This window comes from Sus scrofa, chromosome 6 (genome assembly GCF_054392235.1).
Source record: "Sus scrofa isolate SSC_HxYL_T2T_F1_AM1 chromosome 6, Sscrofa_HxYL_maternal_Yorkshire_Landrace_v2.0, whole genome shotgun sequence".
NCBI lineage: Eukaryota > Metazoa > Chordata > Mammalia > Artiodactyla > Suidae > Sus > Sus scrofa.
In genome coordinates this window covers 150,595,196-150,607,607 of record NC_139388.1, presented here as the reverse complement: position 1 = coordinate 150,607,607, position 12,412 = coordinate 150,595,196, and the positions used below count along the sequence as shown (strand labels likewise).

At 39.3% G+C, this 12,412-nt stretch overlaps 1 long non-coding RNA gene across 8 annotated transcripts in view; it reads right to left on the bottom strand.

Annotated features, from left to right (window-relative positions):
• Window positions 1–229: 229 nt before the first annotated feature.
• The window catches only part of LOC102162079 (uncharacterized), a 111,601-nt gene continuing 99,418 nt past the window's right edge, over window positions 230–12,412 (bottom strand). For 6 of the 8 annotated variants that reach the window (XR_014808046.1, XR_014808056.1, XR_014808058.1 and 3 more), the window contains one exon: window positions 6,592–6,957. This is a non-coding gene — a long non-coding RNA (uncharacterized LOC102162079). Of the gene's footprint in view, window positions 2,811–6,591; window positions 6,958–12,412 lie in introns of those variants that run through there. The other 2 variants (XR_014808055.1, XR_014808057.1) reach the window with 1 other exon arrangement.

Here is a 12,412-nt window from a genome sequence, read left to right as displayed (position 1 = left end):
AAGATATGACCACTAGCCTGAGGTTCTCCAAACCCAAAAAAAGGTGTTGGTCTCAGAGCCCTGGAATGATGAGACGCACAATTTCAGAACCAGTTTCTTCAGAGATCTTCTGGTCCCCTTTCCATTTATAATTAAAGAAACCGAGGTCCCCAAGATGGACAGTGACCAGCCTGAGATGACTGAGTGTACTAGTGCCTAGGGCTGCCACAAAGGTATGCCACACGCTGGATAGTTGAAACAACTGAAATTTATTGTCTCACAGTTCTGGAGGCTGTAAGTCCAAGATCAAGGTGTCAGGGTCAATTCCTTCTGAGGGATGTGAGGGAGAATCTGTTCAGACCGGTCCTCTTGCTTCTGGTGATTTACTGATGATCTCTGGCATTCTTAGCTTGAAGAGGTAGCACCCCAGTCTCTGTCTTCATGTCCACATGATGCTCTCTCTGTGTCCCACTTTCCCCTTTTCATAAGGACACCAGTCATATTGGGTTAAGGGACCACCCTACTCCAGCATCACGTTAAGTAATACATCTGCAACAACACTGTTTCCAAATAAAGTCACATTCTGGGATATGGGGCAGTGGGGGTTCCATATATACATTTGAGGGGGATAGCATTCAACCCATAACACACAGTTACTCACCAGAAGATTCCCTGATTCCTTCCACAAGGATTATTCAGCAACAACATAACCCATTCAGCTTCTCTGCCCCTAATTTTCCTCTATAAAATCAGAGGAACGGACTGTGTGTTTGAATGGGCACTGTTCCGTTATAAAAAGCATAATGCTCTATACCAAGGTGTTTTTGTTTGCTTAAGGTCTTTCTGAGTTCTTTAAACAAATTAATTATTTCCTTGGTGTAGCTAGGAGTTCCCCAGAGGGACCAGGGAGAAAGGAAGCAGGGCCTTGGCATAATAGGACAAATACACCCAAGGATTCAAGAGCCTTAGGATCTAAAGGGAAAATGATTCCAATTTAAACCTCTGCTTTTCTACTTCTTAGCTATGTAACTATGTGCAAGTACTTAACCTCTTCAAGCCGCAGTTGTATCCTCATTAAAGTGAGGAAAATAACAGTTACTGCTTCATGATGTTTTTATAAAGACTAGTAAATAATGAATGCATCTGCTATGCATGTGTCTACACCCCAATGTTCATAGCAGCACTATTCACAATAACCAAGACAAGGAAGCAGCCTAAATGTCTATCAACAGAAGAATGAATAAAGAAGATGTCATATATATCATAATAACAGTACCCATGTCAAAGATTATTGTGACATATGATATATATATAAGTAAATATGCAATAGAATATTACTCAGCCATAAAAAAAGAATGAAATAATGCCATTTTTACCAACATGGATGGGCCTGGAGATTATCATACTCAGTGAAGTAAGTCAGAAAGAGAAAGACAAATACCATATGATATCACTTATATGTGGAATCTAAAGTTTGACACAAATGAACATATCTACAAGACAGAAACAGACTCACAGATATGGAGAACAGACATATTGTTCAGGAGAAGGGGTGGGAGGGGATGGATTGGGAGTTTTGGATTAAAAGATTTGTAGAGAATGGGTAAAAAACAAAGTCCTATATAGTACAGGGAACTATATTCAATACCCTGTGATAAACCATAATGGAAAGTAATATGAAAAATAATATATATATATATATAAAGGATCACTTTGTTGTACAACAAACTACTACAACAGTGTGAATCAACTCTACTCCAATAAAAATAAATTTAAATATATACATACATACTTTTAAAAAAAATCCCCTTCTGTCTTTGAAAACATAATGCAGCAGTACATTTTGATTAAGTTAATGTTCTGTAAATCAAGCTCTGGTTCATCTAGATTTTTCTACAGACACCTCAAGATTCCAAGAGAATATGTGCTCTCACTCAAACCCTCCAACAAAGGACTATGCTGACACTGATAGGCTCATGAAAGTGGAAGGAAATGTATAAATTGATTAACTCATGCTCTTTCGGTGCTGTGGAATTCCTCAAAAATATGCCTGACTGAAAGCTGCCAGGGACGTTGAACCCAGCAAGACTCTTTCTAAGTGATGAAAATTGTTAGATTTCTGAGCTCAAATTTCATTCTTTTAGATCACCCTCTCCGGTTTATTGTTTTCCCTCTGTAGCCAAATAATGTATAGAATTCCTCTTCTAATTTCTAGTACCAGTTGAAAATAGGAGCCAAACTTTCAGAGTTTGAAACTATGTGACCTTGGGAAAGGTTATATAAACTTTCTGTGTCTTAGTTTCCTTATCTGTAAACTAGAAGCAATAATAACAGTACCTATGTCAAAGGTTATTGTGAAAATTACATGAATTCAGGTTGTGCAGTATTTAGGATAGTGTCTGTCCATCAGGTCATATACTTTAACAAGCGCTAAGTATATAGCTACAGGTAGCCTGGTTTCTATATCATATTTCTTTCAACCACTTTCCATTGGACTTAAATTCACCATTCCAGCCTAATTATCCTGGGTTTGCTCACACTGACAGTGCTTTCTTAGGATGAGGGTCCAGAAGCACCCGATTTCAGTCACATTGGAGTGCAGTGTGACTCTTGCTCTTCTTTGTTCTGGGCACTGATCCATAGCCCAGATCGTGTTCATTTGGGAAGAAGTCAGTGACTCACCCTGATGATTCACTAGGTGCGTCCTAGCAGACCAGCCCTTCGCACCTTTTCACAGGGACCACTGTGAAATCATGTCTCCTCCATTCTGTGCTTGTAGAATTGAATTCATGAGGCCCAGTACATCATTTACACTTTACTGATTGTTTTATCTGAAAAAACCAGTGAAGTATAGAAAAGAGGGTTTTCAGTTTCAGTGTCAGACCAACCTGTGTGTCAATCCCTGCTCCACTACTTTGGAGACCTTTGAGAAGGTCCTTAATTTGTTTGATCTTCAGTTTCCTTTTTCTGTAAAATGCAGAAATGATATCCATATCAAAGGATGGTTTAGAAAGACTAAGTGGAGTTCCCAAGTGGTAGCTCAACAGTGACAAACCCAACTAGGATCCATGAGGGTGTGGGTTATAGCCCTGGCCTCCCTCAGTGAGTTAAGGATCTGGCATTGCCATGAGCTGTGGTACAGGTCTCAGATGCGACTCGGACTTGGTGTTGCTGTGGCTGTGGTGTAGGCCAGCGGCTGCAGTTCCGATTCAACCCCTAGCCTGGAAACTTCCATATGCCACAGATGTGGCCCTGAAAAAAAACAAAAACAAAAAAAGGAAAGAAAGACTAAGCAACATCACTCATCACTTTCGCACAGTCTGGTACATTCAGAGTTATAATAAATGAGAATTATTAATAATATTAAAACCCTCCTTTGATGATTAAATGAGACATCATATGTGTGGGAAAAAACTTAATGTTGTTCATTTCAATCTCAAAACCAACATTACTTTTAGCCTAAAAACAATTTCAAATTCTTTTTTTAGAATATTAAAGTTCCCAGACGGGGGGGTCAAATCCGAGCTGCAGCTGCTGGCCTACACCACAGCCACAGCAATGTGGGACCCAAACCATGTCTGCAATCTACACCGCGGCTCACAGCACCACTGCATCCTTAACCCACTGAGTGAGGCCAAGGATCAAACCTGCATCCTCATGGATAATAATCAGATTTATAACCTGCTGAGCATTGGCAGGATCTCCAATTCTGAATTCTGATTATGATGACCTATTAGCTAAGCACCCACCCCTACCCCAGCATCTGCAATCTATATCTTTGATAACCGTGGAGTCTGTATTTTAATTTACATTTTTAGTAAAAAAATGTTATCCAACACAGAGGTGTGTTAAACTCCCAGTAGTCTTCTAGATCAACATCGATCCATTTGTCAGTGTTTCACCGCTGGTCAGTCAATTACAAATCCACCTAGGGATACCATCTATAAATTCGCCTATGTGCAAAAAATCACATCAGGAAAAAAATATGTTCAAAGACTTTTCTGAGATTCAGACCTATCGTGCAAAAATATGGTATAACCCACTAAACCCTAACTAACCGAGAAAAGCAACTATTAGAGAATGACTTATTGTTAGGAACTTTGTGCTAGTTACTTTCCTCTCAATAAGCTCCAAACCATCTATTCATCTATTCTAGAATTATTAATAATCTATTTCAGAATTTTTCATGAGATCAATGTCATGCTTGCTAATCCTGTACTGATGGGTTTTTATCTTTCTTTGTAAAGACTGGGATGATACTGGTCTATCACACCCCCCCCCCAAGACCTATGACATATTTCGTGTTCTCTCTGATTTCTCAAAGATCACCAATTATGAGTCAAAAACCCTTTGGCAAGTCCTTTTAATATCCTGGGAAATGATGCACCTAGAGACGTAAAACCACTCGAAGAACAGGGATGCTTTTCTAACACCTCTGTGCTTTGTTTGGCAAGTCTAGCAGAAGAGTGTGGGCAAGAAGAGCAGGAAGGGCTGTGTGCCAGGAGGAAGGAAGAGCACCTGAAAAGAGGAGAGATACAAAAGGTATCATTGAAGCCCTTTCATATATATGCATGCATGGAGTGCATATTGTGGGCCAGATGCTCAGCTAGACCTCGGAGAACGAGAGATATTTCAGTGAATAAAAGCCCTATTCTCATTAAATAATGTAGTTAGACAAATAATCGGAAAAAAAAATTTAAAGTAAGTGTGTTATGAGGAACTGATATCAGTTCTCCAAAGGATGAAAATATAGTTCCAGGAGAGTAATTAAAAATAATCACCTGGACCTATTAGTAAGGAAAAAGGGGAAGGATGCACTTCATGATTGTAAAAACAACTTGTGTCAAAGGCCTGTAGCAGGGGGTGCAGAATGCCCTCGAGGACCTGAAAGAAGACCAGTTTGACTTGAGCTAGTGGAACAGTAAGTAATGAGGCTGGTGAGGTGGGCACAAGCCAATTCTCACAGAGCATTTTAAGAATTTTGCTCTTTCTTAAAAACAATGAGAACCCACCAAAAATTTTCAGCAGGAAGGCGATATGATCAGACATGATTTTTGGCACAATCATTCTGATTACAGAGTGGTGGGCAGATCCTGAGGGACAATTAAAAAATGTGGGAGACAAGTTAGCAGGTGATTGCTGTTGTCCAGCAAAAATGAGACCATAGCTTGGACAAGGATAAGGCTATAGAGGTGGAGAGAAATGCAGGAACATGGCATTCAGTGTTGAATTTATACATCTTGGTGATGAATGATATTAGAGAAGAAAGCAAGAGAAAAGACTGAAGAACAAATCCCAAGGTTTTGGCTTATGCAAATGGAAAGATAGTGAAGTCGTTTTCTGAAGAAGAAAAAAATAAAGGAACACTAGAGAAGAACACTGCAGGGGAAGCATGATTCCAGTTTGGGGGTGCCTTGATTTTTGGTTTGGTCATATTTGTGACATCCAAGTGGATCATATTCATCCAAGTCGACTATGACACTTTGGAACTCAAAGAAGCTAAAATGTACCCATAGATCATACGTATGGTAGTTGAAGCCATGGGACATCCTAAGGAGAGGACTGGGGACAGGACAGCCCTTGAGGAACTCTGCTGTTCAGTGACAGAATATAAAATGGGCCAGTAAAAAAAGAATGAGAAAGACAAATCAAAGAATACGGGGAAGGGTATCAAGAGAATCCGGTGTCTAAGGAGGCTAAAGGAAACATGTTTTCATAAGGAAGTGGCCCCACAATATTGACTTCTGCTGAGAGAGGAAGTAAAAAGCAAAACAAAACTATTTATTTTTATTTAGAATTATGGATATTACTGGTGAACCTAGAGAGATCAATTTTCAGCGAAGTGACAGCCCAATAGCCAGTTTTCAGTGAAAAAAAGAGTAAGGAGGAGGTGAAAAAATGGAGGCAGTGAGACCAGACAAGAAGCTCCGTGCTGACGAGGGAGAGTAAGAGGAATTGAGAGAAGGAAGATAGAGGGATCATTGACAATGTCTGCTTAGGAAGGCAGAGTGGTGTGGTCCAAAGCACTGGTGGAGGGACTAGTATTGGAAGAAAGGCAACTTTCTCCAATATACCAGAAAAGGAGGGGTACAGGTATAAGTGGGCTTATGAATTAGGTGAAGGAAAGTTGAAAGAATTTCTTCTGGTATTTCTTATTTTCTTTCAACAAAAGAACGTTGGTCCTTTCTCACTCAGATTTCCTTTTTTTTTTTTAAAGGGCTGCTCCTGAGGCATATGAAAGTTCCTAGGCTAGGGGTCTAGTCGGAGCTGCAGCCACTCGCCTACACCACAGCCACAGCAACACCAGATCCAGCCGCATCTGCAACCTACAGCACAGCTCACGGCAATGCTGGATCCTTTAACTCAGTGAACGAGGCCAGGGATCAAACCTGAGTCCTTGTGGATACTAGTTGGGGTTGTTACCGCTAAGCCACGACGGGAACTCCCCTTACTCAGATTTCTTATAACCAAGAGGAACATTTGGTTAAAATCAAGTTAAAGCACTTTCAGAGGATACTAAAGGAGCTCAACTATCCAATTATTGGAGGGAAATGAGAGCGTTAAGCTTGAAGAAATGATAACTCCACTTAAAGAAGGGAAATAGAAGCAATGTTTAAATACAAAAGCGATTTTTATGTAAAAAGAAAATAAGTTTGTTTTTAATTACAGTAAGAGTGGAATCTAGGCCAACAGAAGTTATGGGAAGGCTTCTCAGGAATCAGATTTATGACAAACTGGATTTTCTAAGTGTTCTTGTTACCCAAAGATGGAATATTATGATCAAAGACATGGTGAATTAAAGACGCCATAAGTGGTTGTTCAAGGAGACTTTACTTGCTGGGGCTGATGCAAGAGGAGACTCAAGTACAAGATGGGAGGCTGGATGGTGGGAGTTTCTATTTCCTGGACTGTTTTTCTCTCCTTTACAGCATGAAAAGCATTTTTCTTTTTTCCTCTTCAGCACGAAGTTCATTCTCCCTGAGAAGACAGAAAGATGGAAAATAGAAAGTGAGAATTATCAGGCTAGTGTTTCCCTGTGAATTCTATTACCTCTACACTATTGACCAGCTGTAAGACTACTCCGTCCCTCCTTGATGTGTTTGTGTGCGTGTGTCTGTGTGTGTGTCTGTGTGTGTGTGTATGTGCACGCACACATGCCCATGAATGTTTTGCATGGCTTGATTTTCGTCAGATCTTCGAATACCCCTTCTTTTGTCCTCAGCAATTTCCACCTAGCCTATTCTCATTGATTTCTTGCTAAGCATATAATCATGTTCATCAAATAATTTTCTTGATTCTTCTCTTACAGTCTCAAACATTTGTATTCATCCTGGGGAAGGTTGTTCCTCCTTCTATCATTTTTTTATATTATAAACTGAGCTCCTCAGAGAGCCTCCTTATGTCGTAATATGAGTTTTTCTCATTTCTTTCCTAAAATCCAGGAATAATGACCATTCGGATAGCACTTGATAAATGTTTGAGTATCCATCTATAGGCATCATTGCGTTTGATTATCACAAAGACTCCTGAGACACAAGCTATGTGCCATAAGCTCCAACAGCATCACCACTACCATGGTCACTACCCTAATCATATCCCCCAACTCTATTTTAAAGATAGAAGCCCAGAGCAGGCAAGGGCCTCAAGTCATTCTGCTGGACAGCTGAAAAAGCAGAGACTCAAACTGAAATCCAAGTTCGTTCTACATGTAAAGCTGCTGCCTCAGAACTTGTGCCCTCAGCTACTATAAATTTGGAGTGGGCATGGTCACTTTCTTTAAAACTGCCTGCTATTTCCTCCTGAATGAGCTTTTCCTCTTTGGTTGTGATTACACGGAATTGCAGTTCCCGTCATTACCTCCTTAGTTATTAAGAATGTTTATTGAATTATTGAATGAACTTTATGAAATTCTCTTGAATATTAATGTTTGTTAGGTAGTCTCAGCCATCTCCTTGGAGTCAAATTATTCTGCCTCTCTTGAGCAGAACGGTCCCACTTTGACAGCACATCCAACATTTCAGTCTGTCAAGAACTATTTACTGAGTACCTGACAGGCCAAGCACTGTCTGGGCCTTTAGAATAGATTGGTGAAACACCAAAGAAATACATAAATCATGTAGTGAAATATTAATAAAATAATTGCAAAAATACGTGTAAGTCAAGTGAATATTTGTCCTTTTTTGCCCTTTGTTAGCTCTTTTTCTCCCCTTTGTTAGGACTTTTTCAGTTAAAATGACAAACCTACCCTAGAAACATGTCTTTAACATACTACAACTTTTCCACAATGTACCTTGCTCTCTTAGAAATCACCTTATCCATTTCAAAGGCACCAAGAACCTTAATTAGAAAAGAACTTTGATGGAGTTCCCGTCGTGGCTCAGTGGTTACGAATCTGATTAGGAACCATGAGGTTGCAGGTTCAATCCCTGGCCTTGCTCAGTGGGTTAAGGATCCAGCGTTGCCATGAGGTGTGGTGTAGGTTGCAGACACGGCTCAGATCCCATGGCTTTGGCGTAGGCCGGTGGCTACAGCTCCGATTAGACCCCTAGCCTGGGAACCTCCATATGCCATAGGAGCGGCCCAAGAAATGGCAAAAAGACAAAAGAAAAGAAAAGAAAAGGAAAGAAAAGAACTTTGAAATTAGCCAGTCTGATATGACTCAAATTTGAAAGTGCATACAAATCAACTTGGAATCTTATTAAAATGAAACTTCTGAATCAGTAGAACTTGGATGAGGCTTCTATTTCTTAGCAAGCTGCTGGTACATGGGTAATACTTTGAATATCAAAAATCTAGTCCTCTGGTTTACAACTAGGAGTGTCCATCAGAGTACCTTCCTTTTGTAAAATACAAATTCTGGATCAGACTTTAGCAGGAACTGAGACATACAAAATTTAAAAAGGCAGTCTCAGATTTTCACTTTCAGTTAACATAAATTAACTGGGTTTATCATCCTGCCTGAAACAACCAAGAGAAAAAAAACTTGACAGGATTTCCCATGGTGGTTCAGAGGTAATAAACCCGAATAGTATCCATGAGGATATGAGTTTGATCCCTGGCCTCTCTCAGTGGGTTAAGGATCTGGTATTGCCATGAGCTGCAGTGTAGGTTGCAGACAGCTTGGATCTGGCTTTGCTGTGACTGTGGTGTACACCAGCAACTGCAGCTGCAATTCAACCCGAGCCTGGGAACTTCCATATGCCATGGGTGCGACCTTAAAAAAAAAAGATTTAAAAAAATTTGATAAATATGATATAATAATTTTCAAAACCCCAGGCATTAGTCTATGAAGGAGAGTGATCTATTTGAAACAGGAAACAGGTGAAGTGAGCTCAACAATCTCCCTTGAAAGAATATCCAAGCCATGTAACCCAAGCAGAGCCCAGCTGACTCCCTGAGTTGAAGAGATAGAGCTGAAAGTCAGGAGAGAACAAGGTGACTGGAATTCTCAGGATAGAGTATCAGAAAGGAGAGAGAGAACTTCAGAGTCTGCAGAAAGCCCTTCTCAGGTATATGGCAAATACTGATCAGCACGTACCTATGAGAAAACCAGCTAAAGCAATAAGAGTTTTTGGGACAGATAAGAGATAACAGTGCCCTGTGCTCACATGGAGTTGGAGAGAGTGCCTGTACCTACCAGCCAGACTGGAAAATCTCATGATTCATGGGGCATTACTTAGAGTACTCAGGAATAACTGCCTCAGGTAACAAATAATTAGCCTTGATTGAAACACTGCCCTAGTCTAACCTAATAAATCTTAAAAAGAAAGACCATAAGATCAAAGTGTTTTCAAGTAACTTAACTCCATCACAGAAAAAGCTCAAGAATATTTATAAGAATACAAATTATCCAGCACCAAACAAGGTAAAATTCAAAATATGTGGCATCTATGAAAATTTGTCAGGCATGGGAAGAAGTAAGAGAATATAACCTGCAATGAGGGGAAAAACCAATCAAACAAAATTGACTTTCAACTGGCAGAAATGTTAATATTAGGAGATTAGGATGCAATTGAAGCTGTAATCTATATGTTCAAATGTTGAGAGATAAGAAAGCCATAAAACTTAAGCTACATTAAGTAGGATTAACAGCAGATTAGACATTACAGAAGAAAAGATTAGTGAACTGAAAGGCGTAAGAATGAAAAGTATTCAAAGTGAAACACAAAGAATGGAGAATTAAAAAAAATATGAATCAATCACCACTATGCTTTGGGACAACTTCAAGGGCTAATAATTTGTAGTTGGAGTCCTGGAGGAAGGGGGAGAGGCTCATTAAAATCTTTTAAAATATGTGTTTTGGAAAATTTCCAAATTTGATGCAAACTATAAGCCCACAAACATAAGAAGCCCAAGAAAAAGAAACTTGAAGAAAACAACATCAAAGCATGGCAGAATCAAACTGCTTAAAACCAGTGATAAAAAAAGTCTTAAAAGCAGCTAAGGCAGGTGGGGCAGGAAATTTGGTTATGTACCAATGAACCAAGACATACATGTCAACCGATTTCCTGTAAGAAATAATAGAAGCAAGAGGACAATTGAACAACACCTTTAAAGTGCTGAAAGAAAAACTGTAAATCAAGAATTCTATACCAAGTGAAAATACCTCTCAAAAATGTTCGCTTTCCCAAACATACAAAAGTCGAAAGAGTTCATGGCCAAGAGACTCACACTAGAAAAAGGTTTAAAGGAGTTCCCGTCGTGGCGCAGAGGTTAGCGAATCTGACTAGGAACCATGAGGTTGCGGGTTCGGTCCCTGCCCTTGCTCAGTGGGTTAACGATCTGGCGTTGCCGCCGTGAGCTGTGGTGTAGATTGCAGACACGGCTCGGATCCTGCGTTGCTGTGGCTCTGGCGTAGGCTGGTGGCTACAGCTCCGATTAGACCCCTAGCCTGGGAATCTCCATATGCCGTGGGAGCGGCCCAAGAAATAGCAAAAAAAAAATAAAAAATAAAAAATAGAAAAAGGTTTAAGGAAATCCTCAAGCAGATAGAAAAAGAAACCAGATGGAAACTTGGATCTACACCAAGAAATGAAGAACCCCAGAAATGGCAACTAGATCAGTCAATATATACTTTTTACTTATTTTTAAAAATTCTCTTTAAAATATAATTGACCCTTTAAGCAAAAATGAAAACAATGTAGCATGGACTTTATAAGATATAAAAAAGCAAAACGAATGACAACTATCATACGAATATCAAGAGTGAAGAAATGGAAGCATGCTACTGTAAGTATTTTAAACTATATATTTGTATTTTTAAAAAAAGAAGATCTTTAGATCAATTAGTCCAAAACCAGTGTCATCATTTTTGTCAGCAAACCTTTAGCATTTATCCAGCTTAAAGCTAACAACTTTTTTTTATATCAACACCTTAATTTTTCCAGAAGGACATTTTGTTATCAGTGTATTTTGGAGAATGTACAAGGATGACACATTGCTAAAAAGCTTTATATTTGATGGATAATAATAGCGAAAATGTATTAAAGTTTTACATATATAACAACTCATCTAAATCTTACCACAGCCCAACAAGCCAGATGCCTTTTTGAGCCTGATAAAGACTTTAGAGATGAGAGAACTAAGATACAAGGTAATAAAGCATGGAGAGAGGACACAAACACAAGAGTTCAGACTTGGAGTCGGCAAACTTAACCACTGCACATACTGCCCTCCCTTTTAGTTTGTTTATTTTTGTTTTCTAGGAATTTCTATTTGTTACAATATTCTAAATTAAAAATTGTGTGTATGTGTAGCACATCTTCCTAATCCAATCATCTGTCAATGGACATTTGGATTGTTTCCATGTCTTGGCTTTTGTGAATAGTGCTGTAATGAACATGTGGGTGCATGTGTCTTTTTCAAGGAAAGTTTTGTCCAGGTATATGCCCAAGAGTGGGGTTGCTGGGCCATATGGTAGTTCCGTGTATAGTTTTATAAGGTACCTCCATACTGTTCTCCATAGTGGTTGTACTAGCTTACATTTCCACCAACAGTGCAGGAGGGTTCCCTTTTCTCCACACCCCCTCCAACAAATGTTATTTGTGGACTTATTATGATGGCCAATCTGACTGGTGTGAGGTGGTATCTCATAGTAGCTTTGACTTGCATTTCTCTAATAATCAGGGATGTGGAGTATTTTTTCATGTGCTTGTTGGCCATCTGTATATCTTCCTTGGAGAATTGTCTGTTCAGGTCTTTTGCCCGTTTTTCCATTGGGTTGTTGGCTTTTTTGGTGTTGAGTTGTATAAGTTGCTTGTGTATTCTAGAGATTAAGCTCTTGTCAGCTGCATCATTTGAAACTATTTTCTCTCATTCTGTAAGTTGTCTTTTTGTTTTCTTTTCAGTTTCCTTTGCTATGAAAAGCTTGTCAGTTTGATTAGGTTCCATTGGTTTATTTTTGCTTTTATTTCCGTTGCTTTGGGAGACTGAC